Source organism: Drosophila ananassae (assembly GCF_017639315.1).
Source record: "Drosophila ananassae strain 14024-0371.13 chromosome 4 unlocalized genomic scaffold, ASM1763931v2 tig00000054, whole genome shotgun sequence".
In the NCBI taxonomy this organism is placed as follows: domain Eukaryota; kingdom Metazoa; phylum Arthropoda; class Insecta; order Diptera; family Drosophilidae; genus Drosophila; species Drosophila ananassae.
Window position 1 is genome coordinate 2325216 of NW_025319037.1, and position 26846 is coordinate 2352061.

Sequence of the window (26846 nt, forward strand, 5' to 3'; positions counted from 1 at the left end):
TGCTCGCTCAGACCCTAACCCCCCTTAAATGCCATGATGAGTGCTGATTTCATAGCCGGCCAATTTTGTGCACCTTCCTGAGTAATTACCTCCTATGCCGAATCAACTAGGATCCATCTGATTCCTCCAAAAATTACCAATGCTGGCCTGGGTTCTTGGGGCGGGTAGAGTGTGAGAAGGTCTTCAATTTCTTGAATAAAATTTCTAAGTTTTCCTGGGGTGTCATCGTATTCGCATCGTATTGTTACTGGAAGCCCTGCGAGCGATCCCGAGGTGGCCATTTGAATGATGTCTTGTTTGAATGTAGCTTCAAAATAAAGCCAAAACTAATTTGATATCTAAAACCGTTTTTGTTTTATTTGAATTTAATTTCCTATCGTTCTTCGTCTTTAGGAGTAGACTGCGAGAAAAGAAAAATCTATCTGGGGACTAAAATGTCTCTACCAGCCCCAATTTTTACTTTTACCCTTATTTCTCCCAAACCAAAAATTGTCTAATTAAAACAATACTTTTCGATTGGTATATAATTCATTCAGATCGGATGCATACAGAAAATTATATTATATTTAGAGTCTCCTGCGCACGCCAAGGCATGCAGTTCGTCACCTAATAATACACAAGTTAATATACCCTTGCAGTAAAATAGCAATTCGTCACAGTATATCAACTTTGTCTCCACCCGAAGTTTGCTTTCCTTTTTTGTGACAGATTAATATTATATTTAAATTTTTTTTAAAGTATCAAATAAATAAAAAAAATTTGAAATTTCAACTTAACATCCGTGACACTAAGTGAACGGTTAAATTTTTCGAAAATGTGTGTATTATATAAAAATCTACATTAAAAATTTAACGATGCTTTAATGGGAACTCCCGAGCCGAGAAATGGGAGGCCTTAGGAAATTTGTTCTAAGGAGACATCTCGCTTGGGACTTAGACAAATATTTGCGTGGGTCTTTAAATTTAAAAAAATCATATAGTCACATGCATCATATAGTCGGCCGATGAAATTATGAAATTTTGTACCTAAGATATTTTAATATTGCGATGTAAATATATAAATTTTCATAAAAAAATCGATATTTTGATATATTATTAACAACCCTATCGAACATTCAATGTAAAATATGTTGTGAACTACTCAAGCTAGAGATATATTTTTTATTTTCAATATAATTCGGTAAATTCTCAAAAGAAACAGATATAATTGGATAAAAATAGAGTTTTTTCACATTTTGATGAAACTAAAATCTTATAATGATATTTACAAAATAAATATTGATATGCAGTGGGGAAATTCAATCTCCCACATGATTCTGGAGATTACAATTATCGGATGAACCAGAGGCAAGAAGGAATAATGGGCGGTAAATAAGGAGCAACATCTGAGCAGCCCAGAAAGAGTCTTTTGATCGACCACGAGATGATAAGAATGGAGCAGAGAGAAGGGAACTTTTCAGCTAAAGTTACGAAGCAGTTACACGGTCCGGTCAGTCATACGCCTAATCGGGTCTTAAACGTGACAAGCAGGCGTGATTCTGTAAAGCGAGGGATGGCTGACTCGGGAACTCAAGGAAACCCGTCAAGGAAACCGATCGGGGGCACCACGGTCCAGTCAGAAGACTCCTGATCCAGATGTGAGGCGTCCAGTGGCATAGAGCCCTGTGCGTGTCCTGAAATTTAGGAAGGCCCTTCATGAACTTGTCCAACTGCTCTGCGCCAAAGCTTATATCCTGCCCAGGAATTGTAAGTCTTGGCGACCAACCCGGATAAGAGGCCGGCCATAGTGAAAGAACCGAGTCAACGAAACGAAAGCGGTACCGACCAAAATAACGTGAGCAGCCATCGCGGCGAGCGGCGCGATACCAGCAGATGCAAAAGAAGGCCCTTCTTAACTAAGGCTCAAAAGCATGCATCACTAGCGCGCAGTTTCGAATAAAAGGAACCCAATCTTGCAGGCGTAGATCTGGAGACCCGGAACGACGACTGAGAAGCGACGGGAGGACAAACGTCGACGAAGGGGGCGAGCAGAATTCATACGACAAGAATAGCGAGGATCCGACAGAATTCGACGTCATCTTTCAAAATACGTGTGCCCTTGCAGATGTTCAAGACGATTTTTTCCGCCAGCTCCTAAGCTAGGCCCTAGGCCAGAGAACATTTTCGTACAAGTACGGTGAAGAAAAAAATTACCAAACCTGTGGGTGTAAAACTCCCACACGTTACGGCCACTGACCAACCTTCCACCTCATCTTTCTCAGATTCAAAAAAACTATTGTCTTCACTAAACCTTACCTATTAGAATACTAAAGGGTTGCGTAGTAAACTTCCCAAATTCCCTTTTCTGATAGTTTTTCCTTTACATCTCACAAAGTCTTTATAGAAACTTGGTTAAAGCCGGAGATCTTAAGCTTCGAAGCTTTTCCAAGTAAGTACACCACTTTTAGACGTGATAGAACACTGCGAAGGGGAGAAGGAGTGTTAATTTTGTGGACTTCCGTAGACACCACTTTTAGACGTGATAGAACACTGCGAAGGGGAGAAGGTGTGTTAATTCTGTAGACTCCAAATTCGCTTCTGAAGAGGTAACTTCACAAGAGTTTGGTGACAATGAATTTATTTGTTAATGATTTTAACATGAAATGATTTTATAATTTTGTCCGGTCAATCTTTATACGAATTGTTTTGTAAAATATCGGATGAAAAAGGATCTTATATCAAAATGTCGACTGCCGTTTCGAAAAGACTGTTAGAATATACAAAACCAATGGAAATTTTCATTGAAATAAGAAAACCAATGAAAAAATGGTTTAAAAACGCCAAAATCCTGTCATTATCAAAGCAGATCGCAGTGCTGAGCATGCGAAAGTTTCACATGGGATCTTAGTTCGATCCCTGCATTGTCCAGAGACACCGCTTTTGTTTAAATCTATCCCAATAATGTTTTACTCTTCATTTCGATATTCGCTCCTTTCTAAATTTTAAGCGCTATGGTCACCATTGCTTTAGTCTATTGTGTTTACATAATTCAAGTCAATCAATTAAGGGTCAGTTAATCAAAAATTACCCAAAAGTCATGTGACCCAAAGTAGAAGAACGAACGACTCCCTACCAACTGCCAAAACAACAATTTTTTCGTTTTTATTTATTATACCCTTGCCCTTATAATACCCTCTATAATTTTGTCAAAAGTTTGCAACGCAATGAAGGAGATATCCCCGAGCCTAATAAGTATATATGTATATTCTTGATAAGGATCACTTTCTGAGTCGATATAAGCAAGTCCGTCTATCCGTCCATATAACCGGAAATGTTTTAACATTGATGTTTTCTAAGTTGAGGTTGGTACTTTCCACACATTTTATATTTATCTTATATCCAAGATATCTTATCTGCAAAGTTTTATAAGGATGGGCCGAATATATACTATAGCTGTCATAGTATGATCGGAGTTGGCATAACTTAGTTCATGTTTATGTTCATGTTTTCATGTTCAATTCATTCATGTTTTAAACATAAGTGAAATTTTTATTAGGATCGGCAAATGTATAATAATATTATATAAGCTGCTACCTATCTGAAAAGGTATTTCAACTTCGGCTTCGCCCGAAATTTTTTGGACTACTATATCCGATCCGATATATGTACAATAATATAAACTTCTAAAAGGGTATATCAGCTTCGGATCCGCCCGAAATAAGCTTTTCTTATGTGCTTTTATTTCGTATCAGTTGTTTTTGTTATACCGTTATATTTAGATGGTTAATCTTAAACCTTCATAAATTTAATAATGATAAAAAAGCCATAAATATACATAAGCAAGGATTACATATATAATTTCGGATTGATTAAGTTGCTTATTAAAAAGGGAACTGTCGGGTCAAGCAGCCGCCAGAAAGTTTGGCCGGCAATAATTTATTGAATTTGTTTATCTTTTCTTTATCTTTGTCTCTATTGGCGTCGCCCGCTTTCGTGCATTCGATCGGCCACCTGCATCTGCCGTTATGCGCTATCGTTGTCTTGCTCTCTTGCGGTATTTTACGGTCGCTCCGCAGCAACAAGCGTTGAGCCGCGTTCCCGCGTCTATTCTAATTCGGTCGTCAAATCTACGCAGTCACATACATATGTCATATGTTCTATATATAAACCAAATCTTTTAAATAAATGTTATTAATATCTATAAATTGAACTGTGCTTATTTTTATTAAAGCCAATATTTAGAACACATAAATAAAGCTCCCGAAAACGCTCGGTAACTGAACATTGGTGACCCCGACGTGATTGTGCTTATGAAAAAATGTTGTTGAATTATTTTTCATTAAAAATTTGAGCTGCGCAGCTTAAAATATATAAACATAAACAAATAAACAAATTAAAATATTAAAAAACATAATTAGGTTTGTGATTTGTGCGCGCAATATTAACATCTATTGACATACATACATACGCAGTTCGCAGAGTGCTACAATCGCTCATACATATATTACCCCGTTATATAGAAGCTGCACAGTGGGTCGTGAGCTGACAAACTATAAACGAAAATAAATCCGTTTTTCGATTGTGCCGCCGCCGTCAATTCTCTCGACGCTAAGGATCGTTTTGTGATGTGGTGTTGCTAGCCACTGCCAATATTCTGGTTAAGAACCGCTCCGGAGTTCTACTGCCCTGCCGAGCGCTGCTCGATTCAGGCTTGCAGGTGCATCTAGTCACTTCAAGGCTGGCGGACCAGCTGCAGCTGCGGAAGATAACTTAACTTTGGGCTTCTGTTGGTCGTCTAAGCTGCAAAGAACTGTCGCTCCATCGCTTGCGGAGGCGGTTTATCTTTAGACCCATTGAAAACTAAGGTTTTTGTTTTTGCACCAGCTTAAATGGTAGTGGTTCCGTTTGAATTTTTATTTTTGTTATGTCTGGGTTTCTGTCTTTGTTCCTCCCTATCTTCGAGAAACCTCGCATAATTAGTAAAAAACAAATATCTTTCATTATTGGCCATAACTTCCTGGTGTAGCGCCAAAGCTGAAGGCAAATCAACTGGTCTGGCGGAAAAAAGAAAATCACTTAGTGACTTTTTCGTTCCAGATATTAAATATACCTAGTTCTTCCATTCTATATTTACCATTGGTAAACTGGTAGCTGCTATGGTGGGCTCGTATGACATGAGTGTTTAGTTCGTAAGGAGTGTTAATTTTTGTTCTATTTCGTCGTGAAACTTTAACAGTGTCTTGTTGCCCTGTCGGAGGGTGGAAAGTTCCTGTACGGTCAAATAAATGGAGGGTTTGTCCGAATAAGTAAAATCGAGTCGTTTAATTATGGTCTTAAAATTAAGAGTAGTATTTAATTAAGCCTTTTTTTATTCCTTATAATATAAATAGCATGTTTGGAACTTCCTTTATAATTTTCAAAAGGCTTGTAAGCATTGTGCGCGGATTGTCTCCACGAAACAAAACTTTCACCTATACCCTCGACTGTCAGTCGAAGTTAGACAAAGACTTATGTCTGTCTATGTTATGTCTAATGATTTCGATTTCTTTTATAAATTTTTACTAATGGTGTTTGTACACGAATGGTACACGAATTTCATCGCCTACATACTGTTTTACCTGTTCTGGTATCTTTTTTTTGAGTACCAGTTTGATCATCTAAAGAAAACTTAATTTTATTGAATGTTTAACTTATTTTCCTCAAAATGTATAATGATTTTAGGTGTTATCTTTTAGGATCAAAAGATTCAATTTAATAAAGACTATTCACAAATTTTGTTGTTAGTATTGTATTGATACAAGTGACACAAAGTGATGAGTGTTAGTTGATTTAAAAGAATAGGTTATTGGACAATTTTAGTGCACTCTACTTACTGTTTAAAGTATTCGTAATAATTTTTAATTAATTTTCATTCATTTTAGTCTTATTTATTTTACCTTGCTTCCTTAAGGACCAGTGCAGCTTCTTTTAAGACTATAACAGAATTAACTTCTATGAGTTCTTTTTAAATTTTTTTTTGTTTCCTTTATTTAAACTTGTGGCGAGGTTTTTTCATTCTTACCCAATTAAGTACGGAAAGCGTGATAAAACCTCAGGCATTGTATAACCTGGACTTTTTAATTTGACCTCTATCAAAAAGCTGGTAGCTTTACATTTTGGTGACCCCGACGCGATCGCGCCCAAAGTTTAACCAGTTTAACCAGCAACCCGGGAAAGGATGCTGCGGAGCAGAGCAGAGGTGACCTGCCAGGAGATGGATTATGGCGCTGGAGTCAATGGAGAACCGTTTGCGTGAGCGGTTCCTCGCGCTTCAAGAAGAGTTGGAGGAGTTTAATTTCAGCGAGATCGGGAGTGAGTTGTATTGGAGATTCTAGCAGCATGTGACTGATGTCCATGTGGACATTCAGGTGGAGGTTGCCAAGCGCTCCATGAGAATCGCTGCCTACTCCAACCTTTTTCGTTTTCCTAAGTTCAATACAGGTATGAGATACAGTGAATTGTGCCGCGCCCTTAGAAAACATTTCAGGACAATAGAACGGATGAGGACATACGCGAAGCGATAAGAGATCGGAAGCAACGCGATAGAGAAGATTTCGATAAATTTTATGAGCCGGTAGAACAGCTGATGGATGGACATAGTATCCCGTTGAGCAAAGCCACGCTTGTAGAAATGATAAGAAGGATTCTCATGTTTGAGATCCGCCACGAGCTGCTAAATGTGCCAATCCGTTCTTAGGAAAGGCAGTAGCGGAATTAGGCAGTGATCTGGAATGGGAAGAGGCCCAAGAGTGTTCGGGCAATAAACCAGGCGAAGTGGAGGCAGTGGCTCTCATCTACTGGAATCGCAGGAGAGAGGGTCATAGGTACCACGACTGCGCCGGCAAGCGAAAGGTTTTCCGCTTTGGGGTGTTTATAAGCCATCGTTGCCGAAATATCTAAAAAATGGGAAAGCTAATGTGCCGGATCGTTCACCTCAGGGTCACCTCAGGGTCACTTCGGGTTCCGTTAGGTTTAAACATATGGGTGTAGAGTTATCAGCGTTTTAATAGCGGCCGAATTAATAAAACGAGATTCAAATTATATTCCAATTTATTATGGGTCAATTTAACCCCAAAACAAATTCCGCGGCCGATCCAAACAAAGCCGAATATACAAGTGCATAAAACCTAAGAGCTTGCGCAGAAGCTCCACCAAAGCTCTCAAAGTGCATGCGCTACAAAAGAATGCGCTACAAAGAACAAAGCGCATGCGAATCTGGCAGAAACAAAGAATATGGAACAGCTGATAACGGGCAATTACTAGTATTTCAAAAGAGAATAAGGTTAAATTAAAATGTAAGAAAAAGTCAGTATTGGCATTCTTTGAAGATGATAGATACGGTAGGTCTTAGGACAAGCGTGCATTTGCAGAAGTTAGATTACTAGGAGAGAAAGTCCAGGGCCTACTGGATGCAGGTGCAGCGGTTAGCTGTTTCGGAGGGAGTTTTGCAGAGAGACTCATAAGAAGCGGGGCAGACTTCAAGCGTAAAGGAACGGTCGTGAGCACTGCCGATGGGCAAAGATACAGGATGTGTGTTAACTGACGACAGATTTGGAGTTCAAAAATCGATGCAAGATACATATGTTCTACTTGATTCCCACTCTTAGCCGGAATATATACCTAGGTATCGATTTTTGGAGGAGTTTTGAGTTATTGCCATCGGAAATCTGGGTCGGTCGGGTAGACGAAAGCGGTAAAGCAGAAAAATTATCCGGTTTCTCCGATAGTAAAAAAGCTGCTCTACGGAAAAGACGAGAGGATTATGAGACTAGGAGTGATTGAGGAATCCCAGAAGCCAGGCAAAGTCCGGTTATGTTTGGACAATAGGAAAGTGAATAGCTCCGCCAAAGGCGATGCTTATCCACTACCACAAATCAACTCAATCTTAAACATACTTCCTAAAGACATTTTCATTTACAGTCTGTATTTGTAGGATGCGTACTGGCATATCCCGTTGGAACTAGCTTTGCACGACAAAACCGCTTTTACGATTTCGGGGAAGCTGGGGAGACTATATTCTGATAGTCTTTCTTTTGCATCCCATATCATTTTTGTTGTGACATATGTATGTATATACAGCTGTTAATTGGTTAGCTTAAATCCCTCGTGGTTCGTAAAGAAAAACACTCTTCTCCATTCCGTTCACCTTCCTTGTTTTTCGACCCCTTTTATCAGACCACTAACCTTACGAACGAGAAACATGCAAAGTAAAGCTTCATAGTAGAGATTACACGTGGAATCTGGATGGATTCTATGCTCACTAAAGGAGGAGCGGTGAATGGAGAAGATAAATAACGCCTGTACATGTCGCCCCCGGAATAACCATGCTGGAATAACCATGATAGTTTTTGGACGTCCTCATGTTTCGGCGTAACGTAGGTGGAGGTTGGCAATTCCAGGGATGGTCTTCAATGAAGCTATGAGAACTAGTCCATTTTCTTCAGGATGTAAATTGATTATGCGACCCATCTTCCACAAGAAAACGGGGGAGCCGTTATCCTTAATCACAACCAAGCGATCGATTTGCAGGGTGGTTCGTTGTTGGTGCCATTTCGGACGGGGATGTAAGTGTAAGCACCACTCTGCGCTCCATCGATGCCAGAATGGTCTCACCAACCAATGCCCGTCGACGTTGCGTTGATGAACTTGTCAGAAAGTGATGGCTCCGGGGGCCAATAAAGGCCCTCCGATCAGAAAATGCCCGGAAGTCAGTGGAGTTAGATCGATGGATCTGCTGATAATGGACACAGTGGTCGTGCATTTAAACACGATTTGATCTGCGTGTGCATTAAGGAAAATTCTTAATAAATCATCGCAGTGGTTTTGAAGAAAAGACACAGATGAGTTTTTAGAGCCTTTACGTTAGCCTTTTACAGTACAAAAATTAGGACTGTGAAGTGGATTGAAGTAGCATATATCGCGATATAGGCCAATATGCCCGCGAAACCTGAAGGCCTTTAAGGGGGCATGCGCACTTGGAGGGCCAAAAAATAGGCATTTTTTCCGAATTTTTTTCTCGTAAACTATTGAATTTTTTTGAAATATCGTTTTATTATGTGAAAGTACATTATTTTAACTTAAATTTGAAAAAAAAAAGTAGAAAATATTTAGGGGTTTCAAAGTTATGCCCCGTCGAAGTGAGGTCCATCCGAAAAAGGCGAGTTGCGGTGACCAACACTGTGAAAAACTGGATAGTCTGAAATCAAAAAATGAAACGGATTTACATTTATTAAAAGTAAATCTAGTACTTAATCGAAGGATAATAAAAAAAAAATATTTGACAAAATGGCGACCTTTCAAAGTTGAAAAATCGTTTTTCGTCAAAAAAATCGGTAGTTTTTCAGCTGTAAAAAAAAAAGTTTTGCATAAAAAAAAAATCCTTCGATTAAGTACTAGATTATTATGTAATAAAAGAGCATGCTAAATTTCAAGACAATCGGGTCACTAGTTTCCGAGTAAGAGTGGTCACCGACTTTGAAAACGTAGTTTTGAGAAAAACGTGTTTAAAGTTTCAACTCACCATTACGCTTACCGGACGCCCCTCCCTTTCAACATGTGTATCTCACTGAATTTTCACCGGATCATTTCAAAATTTTGTGGACACATTTCTAAATGTATATACTTTAACAAAATGCAAAAAAAAAAATTCGATTTTTTTAAATTTACAAGTGCGCATGCCCCCACTACACGGGCGTAGTCGACACCAGTGGCTTCAAAGGCTCGTCCAGGAAGGTTGTAGCGGTGCAGCGGCAAACCTCGGTGCCTCCATGAAGGATGTTCAGTTGTCGGGTATTTCTCTGCTTGGGACAGTTGTTGGGCGTTCATTAGTAGCCCTTTGATTCGCATAATCCCAAAGTCGTCTAAAAATGGGCAAAGCGCTCTGTTCGGACTGTGCTGGGATAACGATTTTTTTGCTGGCTCCGGCTGATCTCCAGATTTATCTACTAGATTTTTAAATCTACTTTCTTCTACTTTCTACTACTTTTGATTGTCTTCTTTCTTCTTGATTCTGTTCAGGGGGTTGGGAGTAGGCCAAAGATTCTCGTCTTCACATAGCCATTCGGAAGCGAACCACCAAAGGTCATTTCTGGCTAACTGCTGAGAAGTAAACGGTCCTTTAAGCGGTCCTTGGGCAGGGTTTTCCCACGAAGGTACATATTTCCATTGAGCTGTCATACTTTTTTCCAAAATCTTGCCAAATCATTAAGTTACCGAGTGTAGCTGCAATTAATGTTCAGAAATTCAGTTTTTAATAAAATAAAAATTCTATTTGATATAAGATTTTGGAAATATGCCAATTTGGATATGTCTGAAGGGCTGAAGATCGAAAGAAGAAGTAAGAACGCGCGGATCAACGCCTAATGCTAGAGATACCGTGAGAGTCGGAGACAACGATTGCGTATGATGGCAGATGCAGGTGGCCGATCGAATGACCAAGAGCGGGCGATGCGAAAAGAGATTTAAAAAACGAGTGCGAGTGGACGGAGAGACATAACAACGGCGCCCAACGGGCGGTAGAACCGAGTGACGTCAACTTTCAATAAATTATTGCCGGCCAAAATTTTCCAGATGACACAACTGGCGAATAACACCGCTTCTGAAGCTCTGGCAGAAACTTGAGGCAAGTTTTCATCCCAACAAAGCTGCTTCCGGCACAGCTTCTGCAAGAATATTTTCGACTTGGTAACGACTAACAACTAGGCCAACTAGTACAACCGCGCTATTGATGATAAGACCGAACGTCAGGACGTCTTCGACGTGGACTGGAGAGCAGAACAAGAAAGCAATGAAGTTCAATCATTCAAAACTGAAATAAGACTCCCAATCCTCTTCAGGCCAATACGATATAGATTTTAGTGTACCACTTCCGCAGCTGAAATTTTCCCTTGGACAGAACGCTGAAATTTGCCCTAAAATGCGACCAACCTCCACCTATATCCCGACATAAAAATCTCGAAGCAAGATGTCGGTTCCCACTTGAAAGTCCTTGACCTCGTCCTTGGCCAATTGGTGCATCGCTCACAAAGATAGATAGGCTTGGTTTTATATGTAACAGTTTCCAATTTATATCCATTCAGAAGGGAATCCTTCACAAAATGCACCGCAAGTAGCTGTCGGACGAAGCCATCTTTACAACGGTACATTTTGCGAATATCGCCAGTCAATGCTACCAGATGCCAACGAAACCTCAACAGGATGTGAAACGTCTGTTGGATGACAGTCCCAGCTATTAAGATATCATTCAAGGAATAACCTGAGGTGGTAACAGCGGACCCATCAAACGATACCCTAATCGAAAAATGACTTACTCCTTATTTGAAGTAGCTTTGCTCTTCAATCATTCCTTCATGTCAGCATGGTTTCATTAAGCGTCGCTCCACCACCACTAATTTATTGGAGTTGACAGTCTTTGTCATAGATGACTTCCAAAAGGTACTTCAAGCTGATGTTATTTACACAGACTTCAGTAAAGCATTTTATTTAGCTAATCACTCACTCCTGTTGAGTAAATGTAATATTTTGGGATTTCCTAAAGATCTCCTTACGTGGATCTCTAGCTACCTAGATGGAAGAGCATAGACAATTTTTGTGCGGCTCCCGCAATGGCATGTGTCGGGTCAAACAGCCGCCGGAAAAAAGTTTGGTCGGCAATAATTTATTTAATTCGTGAAGTCACTTTCTTTTATATTTAAGTTCGCGTTGCCCGCTCTCGTGCATTCGAGCGGCCACCTGCATCTGCCGTCATGCGCTAGCGTTTGTCTCGCTCTCTCGCGGGATCCCTCGGTCGCTCCGCAGCATCAAACGTTGAGACGCGCTCCCGCGTTATTATTCTAATTCGGTCGTCAACCCTACTCAGTCACATATGTGCATATATCATTTGTAGAAACCAAAAAACAATTAAATAAATTGTATTAATATCTATATATCGAACTGTGCTTGTTTTTATTAACATAAAGCCAATATTTAGAACACAAAAATAAAGCTCCCGAAAACGCTCGGTAACTAAACATTTGGTGACCCCGATTTGCTAATTGGAGCTGGATTATTTTACGAGCTGCTTTGTGTCGGGTAAATTCATTTGCCTCCTGGTTTGCCCTCAATCCAAAAAACTCGGTTGGGTTGTTTGTTGAGGCGGAGGTCCTGACAATGGCAAAGTTCTCATGGCAGCTGAGCGGTCGGGACTGATCTGCCCAAGAGGCCTTTAGATGAGCGGCTCGATCGTGCCGTTAGAAGGTGGTGCCTATACAGTCAGGTTGCCCAAGCTGCGCGCTCAGTAATCGGCCTTTATAAAAGAGTATCTTAACCGAGTTCGTTTGTCCCTGGTTCCGCCGGAGTTGCATCGAGATTGCAAATATTTTCTGCCACATCACTGCGTGCTAAAGAAGGACAGCACCACGACGAAACTTATCCGGCTATTCTCTGAATGGCTAGGCCGGTCATCCAACCTAAGCTTTTTCACATCCTGCTGAGGTTTCGTTCGCGTCCGGTAGCGCTGATTGGCGACGTTTGTGAGATGTAACGTTGTGTGAGGATGGCGTTATCTGACAGCTACTTGCAATGCATTCTGTGGCGAGATTCCCCTCTGGAGGAGCTAGGATAGGAGCATCCTATCTATCTGTGCGAGCGATGCACCAATTGACTAAGGAAGAGGTTGAAGACGACGTGAGATCCGAAATCTTGCTTCGAGATTTTTACGTCGATGATCTTATTTCTGGTGGCAGCTCCAAGGAGGAGGTTGTTGGCATTTTAGGGCAGATTTCAGCGCTTTTGTCCAAGGGCGAATTTCAGCTGCGGCTCCATGGTGCTCCAATATCCCTAGCGTGTTGGACGGCGTGCCTAAGGAGGATCCGGAGTCTTATCTAGCTTTTGATGACGGCAGCAACTTCACGAAAACGTTAGGATTAGCTTGGAATCCTTCCACTGATCAACTGCTGCTTTCGTTTTCGGCTCTTCAGTCCACTTCGAAACCGTCTCGTCGTTCTGTCCTATCATCAATAGCGCGGTAATTCGATCATCTGGGCCTTGTTGGTCCAGTTGTTACTAAAGCAAAAATATTCTTGCAGCAGCTGTGCCGAGAGCATCTTTCTTGGGATGAAAGCTTACCTCAGGGTTTTTACACCGAGTGGCAATGATTTGCCGGAGCTTAAGTCACACCCAACGTGTAGAATTTCCTCGGCTGGCGCTTACGTCTGGAGCACTCGTGGAGATTCATGGATTTTTGTGACGTCAGCATTGAAGCCTACGAAGCATGTGTCTACATAGTTTCCAGGTCGCCAGGGGCTGAGAGCCACCTTTTATGTGCAAAGTCTCGAGTATCGCCTCTTAAGACGTTAACTGTGCCGAAGTTAGAGCTGGCTGGAACTGAATTGTTGGCAAGAGTGATGGCAGAGGTTCACAGTCTAGGCGCCTACAAAGGGAAGTATTTTTGTTGGTGCGACTCTTCAACCGCGTTATCGTGGATTCGAAATGAGTCTGCCAGGTTTAACGTTTTTGTCGCTAACCGCGTGTCAACCATCCAAAATATGACGAGTTTCATGGAGTGGCGATATGTGCCTACGTTGGAAAATCCAGCAGATATCTTGTCTCGTGGAGCCCTTCCTACTGAGTTGATCGGATCCAGGTTATGGTGTCAGGGGCCACCCTATCTGTTAAAGACACAAGAGCACTGGCCTGTGACGATAGTAGTCGAAAAGCTTTAGAGCTTCGCCCTTCAATTTAATTGGTGAAGTCGCCACATACAGACCTCGTGGCGACACGCAAATACGTTAACTCCCTTCCAGTTCTTCAGCGAGTGTTTGCGTACGTCTATAAGTTGGGCGGACGGGTTCCGCATAAAGGAATTACCGTTCATAATCTCAAGGCGGCGACTCGCATGCTTTTGTGGGCAGTTCAGCGCGCTCATTTGGGTGATGAAATAAGGTCGTTGCAGACAAAGGGAATGGTTGCGTCCTCCAGTTCGTTGGCTTCGTTGTCCCCCTTTTTGGATCTGTTTGGATTGCTTCGAGTAGACGCCCGTCTTAAGAATTCATCCTTGGATTACGACGATCGTCACCCAGTAATTTTGCCCAGGAACCATCCGGTAACGCGAAGCATAATCCTTAGCTTTCATGAGTACAACCTGCAGGCAGGACCTCGATCGTTATTGGTGATGATACGTTCTTAATATTGGCCGATTGGGGGGAGAAAAACTGTGCTCAAGGCGAAAAATAAATGTGTGAGATGCTTTCGGACGAAACCTCATTTGTTGGAGCATGTAATGGGCGATCTTCCGTAAGAGAGAGTGGAGGGTTATCAAGTCTTCGATGTAACCGGCATCGATTTTTGCGGTCCTTTCTTCTATAAGTTGGAGGTTCGCAACAAGGCTCCCATAAAATGTTACATCAGCGTCTTCATTTGTTTCACGACAAAGGCCGTCCATTTAGAGCTGGTGAGGGATCTGTCTACCGCCGCCTTTCTGCATGCACTAAGGAGGTTTATTTCTATCAGGAAGAAGCCTCGACAGATCTGGCCCGATAAAATGTACCTGGATTCTACAAGGGACTGCTCTGGTTGACTAGGTGATTGCTGTAATCAGGCTGGACTTGATGTGGGGTACTTGAAGTCCTGGGTTGGTTCTCCTCAAGTACAGATGGTATCGTGGTTCGGCTGATTCCTTATCGGCCGGTCCTACTTATGGTCCGTTTCACGGGAGCAACACTCGAAGTAGATTAGATAATGAAGCCTTAATTGTGGTCCGTTTACACAGGAGCCATTCGAAGTAGGTTTGATGATTAAAGTTCTACTGGTGGTCCGTCCCTTGTGAACCGTTTTACACAGGATCACTCGAGCAGGTTAATTTTAAGTGCCGTAGTTCAAACACTGAGTAACGAGACGATTCACTCTGATTTCGTAACTATCTTTATTTCAGAAGAACAATTCTTATATAAGATGATAAATTATACATAATTAAATATAAGAAAGGTCAATGTTAATGAACGTGCTAAAACTAATGTTAATGCTAGGGTCACCCACCTCTGAGTCTGCTGACTCAGATTGCTTGTTCATGCATTGCTTGTTTTTTGCTTGGGTGTTGCTTGCTTCGGTCAGTCGGTCATTCTTCTCGCTAATAATGCTGATTTCTGCTTCTGGCGCCTTTGGATCTTGTTTATGTTTTTTGCTAATAGGTTAGTGGGTTTTGTATATTGCGACATACTGATGCATATTGATTGGATCAAATTACTAAGTGTGAATATAGGGTAGTAGGTCTTTGCAATAGGTGCCAACATTCTGACCCTGGCTTGGGATGGCTTCGGATGGAGGACCACGAAATGATTATCGTGCAGTTCCGACCGTTTTGCCGTGTTGCCCGACAGCGTCTTAGTCGTCGCTCGGCTTGGGACAGTGACGACAACCTTTCTACTTATAGTGGTGCCTCCTCGATGGGTACCATTGATGTCGATGCCTCTTAATATTACCTTAACATAATAAATCCTTCTTATAAACTATGTGTGTGGTTTCTTGCTTGCCCTTTACTGAGGACTCCTTGGATCGTATACTTTAAATCTCCTGTTATGTCCATCCCTTGTCAACGTGGCTAGACCGGGTCGTTGTTCGATCAGCTGCAATTGTTCACCTTGGGTTACTATCGTCCTCTGGTGATGTGTTGCTGAGGTGTCTTTCCAGGCACACCGCGTGTACCCTGCCCATGCGGCTATGAGGATTGCTACTCCTAACATTATTACCCCGGAGTATTGATGAGCCAGATTCCAGACTGCCTCGCTGTCTACATTTTCCTGTGCCTGCTTCGTCCATGTTTTTAATCCCTGCACCTCTGCATATAGTCGGTCTAGCTGGTCCATTTTTGACTCCAACTGCCCTTCTGTTATCTTTATCTTTTCCTGTGACGGCAACTCGTGAACATAACTTCCTGACAATAATGTAATTGTAGGGCTTTGGATCACACACTCTTGCCTAATTGTCAGTTTGCCTACACCTTCGATGATGATTTGATCCTTTTCAGCCGAGCATACATATGTCATTGTTATTGGCTTCGTGGTCCCAAAGATTCATGCATTCTGTTCTGTCAATTGAACCCAATAACTGGTCCCCTTGATTGGTTCTGGTTTACATTTCTTTACCCGATGTCTTGACAGTGCTGCCATTGTACTCGGTAGTTGGTGGGTGTCCGGCCGTCCCAAAGAGCGTCTGCTTAAATTCGCTTACCTTATTTCCGTTCGTCCCGCTGATACACTGCTGAAGGTGTTCTTGACTGATCGCGAAGTGGTGTTTTCGGTGGTCATTTATTGCCAGATATCTTGTTTCCGTCTTGGTTATCACCAGGCCTTCTCTCGTTACTTGTGGAATTGGCTCCATACGATATACCAATCTTCTTAGACCAACGGAGTGCTCGTATGGAACATCAACAAATCCTCGGTTTCTTGTACCCGAGTGGTCGCCAGTCGATATAAGTCTCGAGCTGTCTCACTGGTGATGGGTAGTCGTCTTTCCGGTGGGAGGTGTGTTTGTATTTTGTAATCACCTGTTTTACTTGTTCCACCGAGACCAATGCAAGGCTTAATTTCCCTTCGTGTGCCCCGATTAGCACATTCAACACAGCATCCTGGAATCGACGAATGTGACTTGCTACGACGACCAACTCTGAGACTGCATGAGGAATATACCGACTGGATGCATAATTTCCCACCTTGATTCGGGCCAGACTGGCTTCTAACTCCTGCATTCTCTTGTGAGTTTCGATTGTTGATCTTCTCATAATGTTGATAGTGGTACCCAGGATTGACGTTTGGTTCTCCACTATTTTATGAGCCTTCTTGGGCTCTTAGTTTATCAATAATATCCTCCATCCGCTAGGCATATTGATCATTGAGAACTCCGAAAAGCCCATTTTCGATATTTCCAACGATCTTCAATGCTCCGCGCTTTTGTCGCTGATGATGCATTAATTGATCGGTATCTTGGATTTCCGCCACTTCCTGTTCCAACGTCTGGATGATCGTGGGGCAGGCTTTGTATGCTGTTGGGCCCCATTGTTTTATAGATCGGATACCCTGCTTGACTGTCTCGAATTGACTGAGGTCAAAGAAAGTGATGAGCGTCCAAAGTGATTTGATTGATATCCGATCGTTAGCCTCTATGATGGTCCCGGTCACGTTGTTGATTGGCGTGATGACAACAGCGTTAGCGGCCTTTCTTTCTGGTAGTGGGGAGGTGAGCAGTGTTAGTCCGGGTTAGGGCAAGCATTTTTGTTTTTTTTGTTTGTTTTAGTGATTAGTTTCCTCCTTGCTATTGTTGATTCGTAGTACCGCCAGTCGATGTATGGCCGGTGTTATATTGCCGGATGTTTTTCGTATTTCTGCAACTCGGATCCGTCCCTTCCCGGATGGACTGCTACGATGCGTCCGAGGGGCCAGTTCAACGGAGCGATGTTGTCTTCTTTTATTTGACGAGATCACCAATTTTTACCGACGTACAACTTTTAGTCCACTTTGACCAAATCTCCAGCGTGTCCAAAATTATTTTTGTAATTGTTCGAGACGCTTCCACCGAGTGAGTAACCCTGTGCGCCGCCTTCTTTGGTGAATATCGGGTGATGCCGTTAAAGGTTCCCCAATCAGGAAATGCTAATTGACCAGATGCTTACTGTGATCAGGCTGGAGTTGATGTGGGGTACTTGAAATCCTGGGTTGGTTCTTCTCAAGTACAGATGGTATCGTGGTTCGGCTGATTCCTTATCGGCCGGTCCTACTTGTGGTCCGTTTCACGAGAGCAACACACGAAGTAGGTTGTGTAACGCGGGGTCTACTTGTAGTCCGTTTCACGGGAGGAACACTCGAAGTAGATTGGATACCGCGGGTTCTACTTGTGGTCCGTTTCACCGGAGCAACACTTGAAGTAGATTAGAAAATGAAGACTTACTTGTGGTCCGTTTACACAGGAGCCACTCGAAGTAGGTTCGATGATGAAAGTTCTACTGGTGGTCCGTTTACACTCGAGCCACACGAAGTAAATAGCTTTTTTAGAGAGTCCTAACTTGTGAACCGATTTACACAGGATATCTCGAAGCAGGTTAATTTTAAGTGCCGTAGTTCAAACACTGAGTAACAACACGATTCACTCTGATTTTGCAACTATCTTTATTTCAAAAGGACAATTCTTATATAAGATGATAAATTATACATAATTAAATATAAGAAAGGTCAATGTTAATGAACGTGCTAAAACGAATGTTAATGCTAGGGTCACCCACCTCTGAGTCTGCTGAATCAGACTGCTTGTTCATGCATTGCTTTTTTTTTGCTTGGGTGTTGCTTGCTTCGGTCAGTCGGTCATTCTTCCTGTTGATAATGCTGATTTCTGCTTCTGGCGCCGTTGGGTCTTGTTTATGTTTATTGCTAATAGGTTAGTGGGTTTGTATATTGCGACATGCTGATGCATATTGATTGGATTAAATTACTAAGTGTGAATATAGGGTAGTAGGTCTTGGCAATAGGTGCCAACAATCCAACAATGTGCCCCTTCATGATGCTGTTGAAAGCCCATCTTTCAACGGAGGGAGTATGTCGGGTCAAGCAGCCGCCGGAAAGAAGTTGGTTAAAGGTTAACAAAGTCAAATGCTTTAGTGTAGTCAGTTTAAATGACGTCTCTTTGTAAGCAATTCCGGAACCCATCCGTGACAAAAGATGTTAGCTCCAATGAGTTAGAACGGCGTTGCATAAATAGTGTTCTTATATAAATTTTCAAACGCTCGCAGAGGAGGAAAAGATACATGTCTGCGCTTAGTGTTTACAAAGTTATAAAACAGCTTCGGATCCAGAATAAACTGAATCCGGCAGCGACGAATATTGTTCCTTCGAAATTCTGCATTATGCACTGTTAAATTAGACCGAGCTACTTTGTATCTTGAATAACTAGTTCTACATGTTTTATGTTAATTTAGAGTCTATTCTTGATGCTCTTTAAAATAAATATGTGCCTTTTATTCCAAAGGGGATTTGTTAAAGTGGACGGATATTTCCACGGCACGCAATAGTCGAAAAATATAATGAAAGTGTAATACAATTTATGTAAGGCAATGTATGTCTTCACATGTCAGTAAATCAAACCAATAAAATTCCAAAATTAACCTATTTAGTTTCAGCCTTACGGAAGAATTAAACTTTATAAGATTCAAATGGAGAATTAAGGTCAATTAAATTGTCAATTGGCTTCAATGAGAGTTGGATGATATGGTTCCTCAGGATTAGAGAGGGACAAAGTTCTGAAAAGAGTAATTCCATCACGATCTAAAACGAATTGCAAGTCCAGCTGCCGACCTAACGAATTTCTAACGTGGTTAATTTGGATTAACGGGTAATTTGACCGAGTGACATATCAAACATGCCCGAGAGGATGTCGTGGTGTGTGTTAATCAATAATAATAATAATTCTGGGATATTAAAGTCACATAGAGCTACGAGTTGATCACAATCAGACAGAAGATTAGAAACAAATCGCGAAATAGCGCACTAGTGTTGGCAGTATGCAGTAAGTAAGATTGACTGGACACAGTGATTGTAATACAAAGGAATTCTATGTCACCAAAATCTTGTGATTTTACCTCTTCAGCAGCTCATTGGAGTCTACAAAAATTAACATTCCTCCTCTCCTACGCATTGGTGTATTATGTTTAAATGTGGTACTTGAAAAAACTTCGAAGCTTAAGATCTCCGGCTTTAACCAAGTTTGTATAAAGACTATAATGTGGAAAAGAACTTTAGGAATACAGTTTAGTTCAACCGATAGATTGAATAGAGAAATCAGTGGTGGGCTCACAATAATAATTTAGTATGCAGCTCGGTACATTGTTAGATCCCACCGAATATAAATTTTAAAAAATTAAAATTATGTTTTTAATATGAATTGTAATTGGAAAATATTTTCAAATTGTCAGTGTGGATTGAAAGAACCAGGAAAAGAGATTAGCAATTCCCACTGGTAAAGAGGAAGAAATATATATGGAAAGTAAGGGTAGAAGGAAAATGTGGGACTTATGCTTATTAATACTAACTGTAAGAAAAGAGTTATTTCATGCTAAGCATGAGAATAGAATATTTTTTCGTTGTTCTGGACGATTTTAACCAATAGTTTCTATTTTAACCAAGAGTCAATAGGGGGATCCTCAAGGAGCGATATTGACCAAGTTCGTTTTACAGTGGTGAAAGTGTCATTTGAGAAGATGAAGTCAAGGTTCCTGACCCTAGAGTTAACAACACGGTTAATTTGACAAAGGGCCAGGTCTATTAAGCACTTTTTTAGCTGGCTTGCAGTTGATTTCACCAAATTCGCAGTCGGTGGATTCATCAATGATAGTTTCCCTGGAAATGGGCTTATTCCAAGGCGGTGGCCTAGGAATAGTTTTGGGAAAACGGTGATGCTTAGCAGTTCATTATTATTAACTTGTTTAAAAGTACTTTTAGTTTTTTTAGAATTTTATCTAAACATTTTTTCTAATGGGAGGCTTGGTAAAGCCTCCCTGGACTAATATATGATCACGATCAATTACCATTTATAATAATGAAATAATGGCAGAATTATGAAAGCGATAAACAATATCCTCAGATGAAGGAGTAATATATGAATATGTCAGAAATAAATAAAAACAACCTACGCGAATCTTACCCGCCCAAATTTCGATTTCAGGTATGCTATAGCACGGAATCAACTCTGGGGAAAATTGAGTTTTTACAGCAATGAGAACACCACCAGCAAAAGAGGGAAGAGTCGAACAGTAGATAGAGTAAGTTAGAAAGAGACCAATCATTTTCTGATTGGTAGCAGTTTAATTAAGACAGGTTCCTGTGAGAGATATTGCGTCAAATTAAAAAGAGGCACTAGTAGTGTAAAGTTTGTTTTACATTCCATGAACACTTCGAACATTCTTGTAGCAAATGAAGAACACTAAAATCAGAACTGGGTACCTGTTGTCTCAAGTTAGGCATTTGTGACCAATCACAATTGTACCGAACAGCAATCTGGAACACATTCAGGTTCCAGGAGAATTTAAAATTCTCGTATCATTCAATTCGCATTGGCAGAATTTCGAGTACAATTGTGTGCAATATGATTTAAGGGCGTACCCAACAAATTCAGAGACACAGAATTTGCAATTGGGAATTTTCCGTCGTGGAGATTTACTCAACAATTTTAATGCAAGAAATTGAGACTCCAGAAATGAAACAAAGTTTTAGGGATGAGATCGTTTATACGACCGTTATGACCACCACCCGCAAAATTAATATGCGCACAATAATGGCAAAGCCAACAGGATCAGTAAGGGTCACCAGTATGTCTAAACATAATACCTAATATTACCTGCAAACTCGCATTTCTTATGGTTGGTAGATATGGTTTCACTGTATAGAGCGAGTACAAAGAGCGTAGAGTTATAAGTTATTTGGCAGCTTTAGGATGTAGTCGGCCGATCCTTATGAAATGTAGTACATCGGATTATTTTCCTACATATTAAATCATTATTAGCTCCGAACATCATTATCATTAAAACACTAAAGTAATGCCATTTCCGATCCTTAAGTTATGTGGTAGCTGTGATAGGATATAGTCGACCGATCCCGGATCATTCCGACTAATATACTGCGTGCAAAGGTAAGAAGGATGTGAAAATTTCAAGTCAATAGCTTTAAAACGGAGAGCCTAGTACCCATTGAAAAAGGCAGACGGACATGGTTTTAACGACTCAGGAGGTGATCCTTATCCAGAATATATATTCCTTATAATGTCAGACATATATCCATGTCTGCCATGGGTATATGTCACTGCGTTGAACATTTTAATTATAATACCTTTTGCAAGGGTATAATATGTAAAAACTCAGATTTAATATGTATTTGAATTTACGCGCGAAGGGCAGTAATAGCGACACCATTAATCCATCTTTCCCATTAATAGCGACACTAATAGTTGAGTGAAATAATTGAGATAGATATTTGATACCTATTTAGATACCTGGTACCTATAGCCGTATCCATATTAACTTCCAACATTAAACTAATTTCAAAGAACAGATTATAGATATTTAAAAGGTTCAATTAAAAAAAACAGTGTGTCTAGAGACACTCGTGAGAAACGAAGTTCCTTTGGCATGTTTTCGTTTAGCAGGCATGATGAGATGGAGGTCAATGAAAGAGAAACAGGAGTGAATGAAGGCGAGAAATGATTTACAACAATAATTTACAAGATTTATACCAAAATGATTTTTACTTTTACCTTTTTAATCTAGGTAATCTAAATTTAATCAGTACGTCAAAATATCACAGGACAAAAATATCACAAATTAAAAAAAAACTGAGAAATAGTGCGAAAACAAATGAAATGCAATTGAAAATTTAAATTGGAAATTGAATTTGAAAATTTAAATAGAAAATTGAAAATGAAAATTGAAATTGAAAACTGAAATTGCAAATTGAAACTGAAAATTGAATATTGTAAAAAAAGAGATTGACAATGAAAACTGAAGATATGAATTACAATTTCAAAATCATCTGTCTGTCGCATTTCCTCAAAAAAGAGATAACACAGTTCTACAAAAAAAAAAAAAAACAAAGGTGAATGAACTTTTTAAGTGACATAGTAGGAATTGTTTATCTGGTCGAGTATAACACAAAACCGTGTATGAAATATGTCTAACACCCTCAAAATCTTGATTTGTGGTTAAAAAACTGTTTTTCGGGACTTTTTGCGCTTAAAAATTCCTGAACGCGTTTTTTTTAAACCGATTTCCAAATTGCCAGTGTTTTTCAATAGTTTAAGGTTGTAAGGTAAAAAATATATATTCGATTTTTTAAACAAAAAGGACAAAATTTTTACACAAGAAACTGAAATTTTCGCCTTTTATTCGTGTTTTTCGGATTTTGAACTTACAAAAATTCTGTCATTCATGCCACATATCAATTTTGTCTCATTAATTCTGAATAAAATGAGACAAATTTCATCAAAAAATTATGAAAATTGTTGAAGTTATAACGCTTTTCCCAAAAAAAGTCAATTCAACCATGCGAGCGCTTCGGATTAACAGTGTGTATAAGAAAGGAATATGCTTTTGTTCTTATAGTGCCAATAAATTTTGGCTTCTCCATTGTTGTTAATCTGATAAATGACGAAATACGTAATTCGTTTTTTTCGAATAAATTGAATTTGAAAATTCAAAGTGAAAATTGAAATTGAAAATTTAAAGTAAAAATTGAAAATTGAAATTGAAAATTGAATTTGAAAACAATTGAATATTGAAAAATTGAGATTGACAAAAAAAACTGAAGATATGAACGTTTCAAATATGTTTCAATTATTTTGATATGACAATTTCAAAATAATCTGTGCCATTTCTTCAAATAAATGATAATAAGAGACAGAGGGAGAGAGAGTGAGGAGAAATGGTTATATCCTCTCACTCTACGAAGGAGAAGAAGACGGAGAGCCGTTTAACGTTACGTTACGGGTTTTCTCGGCTAGCCCTCCTCCGCCAAACTCATACCGCACCATAAGAAACTTCGTTCCAAAAAATAAGAAATTAAAAGTCTCGCAAAAAACGCACAAAGCCGTTAAAATACGAGAGAGCATATTAAGTATGTCACTAAGTAAAGTCACTAAAAAACAAATAAAGAGAAGCAAATATTTAGGCCAGAAGAAGTGCTAGAAGAGGAAAAGGTTCCGGTTACAACAAAATCGGGAAAAAGTTGTAACAGTAAAAACGAGACAGAAAACTTAACAAAATGTAAAAAGAATTCAAAAAAACCTCAGCATTATTTTTTATATCTCTTTAATGATGTGTTCAAACGGTAACTTAACAAGAAAGGAAAGCTAAATTCGAGCGGAGCCGACAACAATATATGTATATCACGGCAGTTTGACAATATTGGCCACTCCTTGATAGTTGTTCGCCATCTTCCAAGGCCCGGGAATTGGCTCATAAATTATATCGTATATTATATATGTGTTCTTATTTAACCAACTCTTACAGAGGTTTGGTCGAAAGTGTGCAACGCAGTGAAGGACATATCTTAATCAGGATCACCTCCTGAGTCGATATAAGCATGTCCCACTGTTCATATGTATGTTTCTATGCAAACTAGTTTCTAATAAACTTTGTGATCATCCTCTTACGTTTGCACGCAGTATATAGGTCGAACGGCCGCTTTCGGTCTATATTCTATAACTGCCATATAACTCATTGATCGGAAGTGGCACAACTTTACTGTTTTTTTTATTTAGAAGATTGGGTTTTTATACGGATAACATAAAGATCGGCCGACTATATCTTATAGCTGATATATAACTTATCTAGAACGATCGAAAATTACAAAAAGTTGGTATTTGTGAAGGCAAAAATTTGAGACTTTTTCCAACATTTTTTTTGGTAGAAAATGGATTTAATAGCAAAATTTGCATAACGATCGGCGCACTATATCGAATAATATAAAAATGCTACCAAAATGCAAGGATATATCGGTTCCGCTCGAAGTTAGATTTCATTCCTTGTTTAATTTTTTACACTACATTTTAAAATTGTTTAAATTTAAAATAATAATTGGTACCTAATAAAATGTTCCCTATAAAACTCTGCCAGGTTCATGACACATCTGCCAGGAATAAATTTGTTTGTGCGCGCCAGAATAAGATACATTTTTTGCAAAACTCAAAAATGTCATGTATATTTTTATTTTTCTTTTTAGTATTATTTTTATGAAGTTTTTCTTGATGCCATAAACAATTTTGTGTAAGAACCTTCGTCCACAACGTCATTTAAACCACCTTGGTTTACTAAGAATGTGGATGAGAACTTTGGAGATGTTCGAGATGGAGTGTCTCAAGTGACGGAGATTAAAGCTTTCCATCGTCTTTTAAGGATAAAGTTGAAAGCTCTCTGACCCTGACTTCGGGATCTACCGCTACTTCCGCTAGTTCAAGTTCTCCGTAGTGGATGCATAACGTCCCGGACACTAGCAACACACAAATTATTAAAAATCTTTTTTTTCCACAGGTCCAACCGGATCTATGTTTTACTAACACAGCATTCCGCTGGGCAAAAATTTAACCTTTTTCCATTGCGTCAATCGCCTGTTATCGTTCATGACAAAGCATTTTTTTAGCCGTTACCCAAAAATATATATTGTTCACGACTTTTGATTTGTGTACCCTTGCAGAGGGTATTATAATTTTAGTCAAAAGTGTGCAACGCAGTGAAAGATACACCTCCGACCCTATATTCTCTTTCAGGTTCACCTCCAGAGTTAATATAAGCATGTCCGTCTGTCTGTTTCTACGAAAACTCGTCTCTCAGTTTTAAAGTTATCGACTTTTACATTTTGCAAACATCCTTATTTTGTTTGCTGGCAGTGTATAAGTCGAAACGGCCGGGATCGGGCGACTATATCTTATAGCTGCCATATAACTGATTGATCGGAAATGCCATAACTTTGGTGTTTTTTAAGGTAGATGAATGGGACTTTCTACATATTCCATTTTGTGCAATCTAATACGCTTAGCTTTATAAGGATCGGCATACTATATTCTATAACTGCCACATAACTAAGTGATCGGAAATAGCGCAACCTTTTTTTTTCAAGAATCTTGGGGCTGTTTCCAATATTTTTATTAGAAAATTTATTTGATGGTGAAATTCTCATAAGGATCGGCCAACTATAAACGATCCGAAATATAAATACTAATCAACTATACTTTTTTATACCAATAAGGGTATATCAACCTTGGGCTCCTTTCTTGTTTTTGTCTCAAAGAACACTATATTCTATATTTTGTTTATAAAAAACTACTAAAAACGTAACTACATATAAATAGATGAAGGGCGCGATTTAGTTTTAAATTTTTAAATAAATTGTAAATACATTAGATGTTAAATTCCAGAACCGCCCCGATGCAATTTGACTAGTACATTGGAAAATATAAAACATTTTCCGGACTTCCACCTTGAATAAAAATGAATTCAATTAACTGAAATATTTTTCTGTTTTGAATCCGTATATTCGAATCTTAGGCATAGAAAATACGCTTTGTCACATTTTTTCATCGCTGTCTTTCTGAAGCGATTTTATGAAGAGATACAAATATATGCATATATGTATATCCAGTGCTTCATAAATGTGTACTTACGCATATACAATGCATATTTAAGTTTTTCATGTACATATATACATATATTAATATGTATAATATATAATATATATATATATGTATATATATATATTATATGTAGTATATGTACATATATGTATGTATATTTATGTCCACAATAGCATACAGTTTGAAAACCTGTAGTGTAGCGATCGACTAAAGAAATTCGTTGTAAGGCTCAGCGGGAATGCATCTGCTATCCGGAGGCGCTGTCAGTTCAAACCTACAAACATACCCAGGTTCTTTCTGAGCCATTGTATTTTAACGTCTTATTTAAGCCCACTACGTGTTCGTTTCTGTATCAGAGATCATAAACCTACAAACACTTTACAGATCATACATACATACATACACACAATGTACATATTTTTGTACCCATGCTTGTGTGTATGCGAACCTTCGCCGGCACATTTTTTATACACATATATACATGCAGATATGTATGTTACTTAGACACCACACGTATACAACATGAGTATACATATGTATGTACATACCTTTTTTGAGTGTAAGAGATATGACTTTGCAGCCTTTGTATTTTGTGAGCGGTAAAAGTCCGTTCTTGGAAACAATAAATATTTATTTCTGTATATACATATGTATGTTGTATGTATATTCTCAAACATGCATATAATAAACATTTAG

General features: G+C 39.4%; 1 long non-coding RNA gene across 1 annotated transcript; it reads right to left on the reverse strand.

Annotated features, from left to right (window-relative positions):
- Positions 1–9034: 9034 nt before the first annotated feature.
- Positions 9035–26846, reverse strand: LOC123257757. The gene is made up of 3 exons (XR_006507860.1): positions 26699–26846; positions 9538–10238; positions 9035–9213 (listed from the first exon to the last, which is right to left on the reverse strand). It is a non-coding gene; the product is annotated as an uncharacterized LOC123257757 (long non-coding RNA).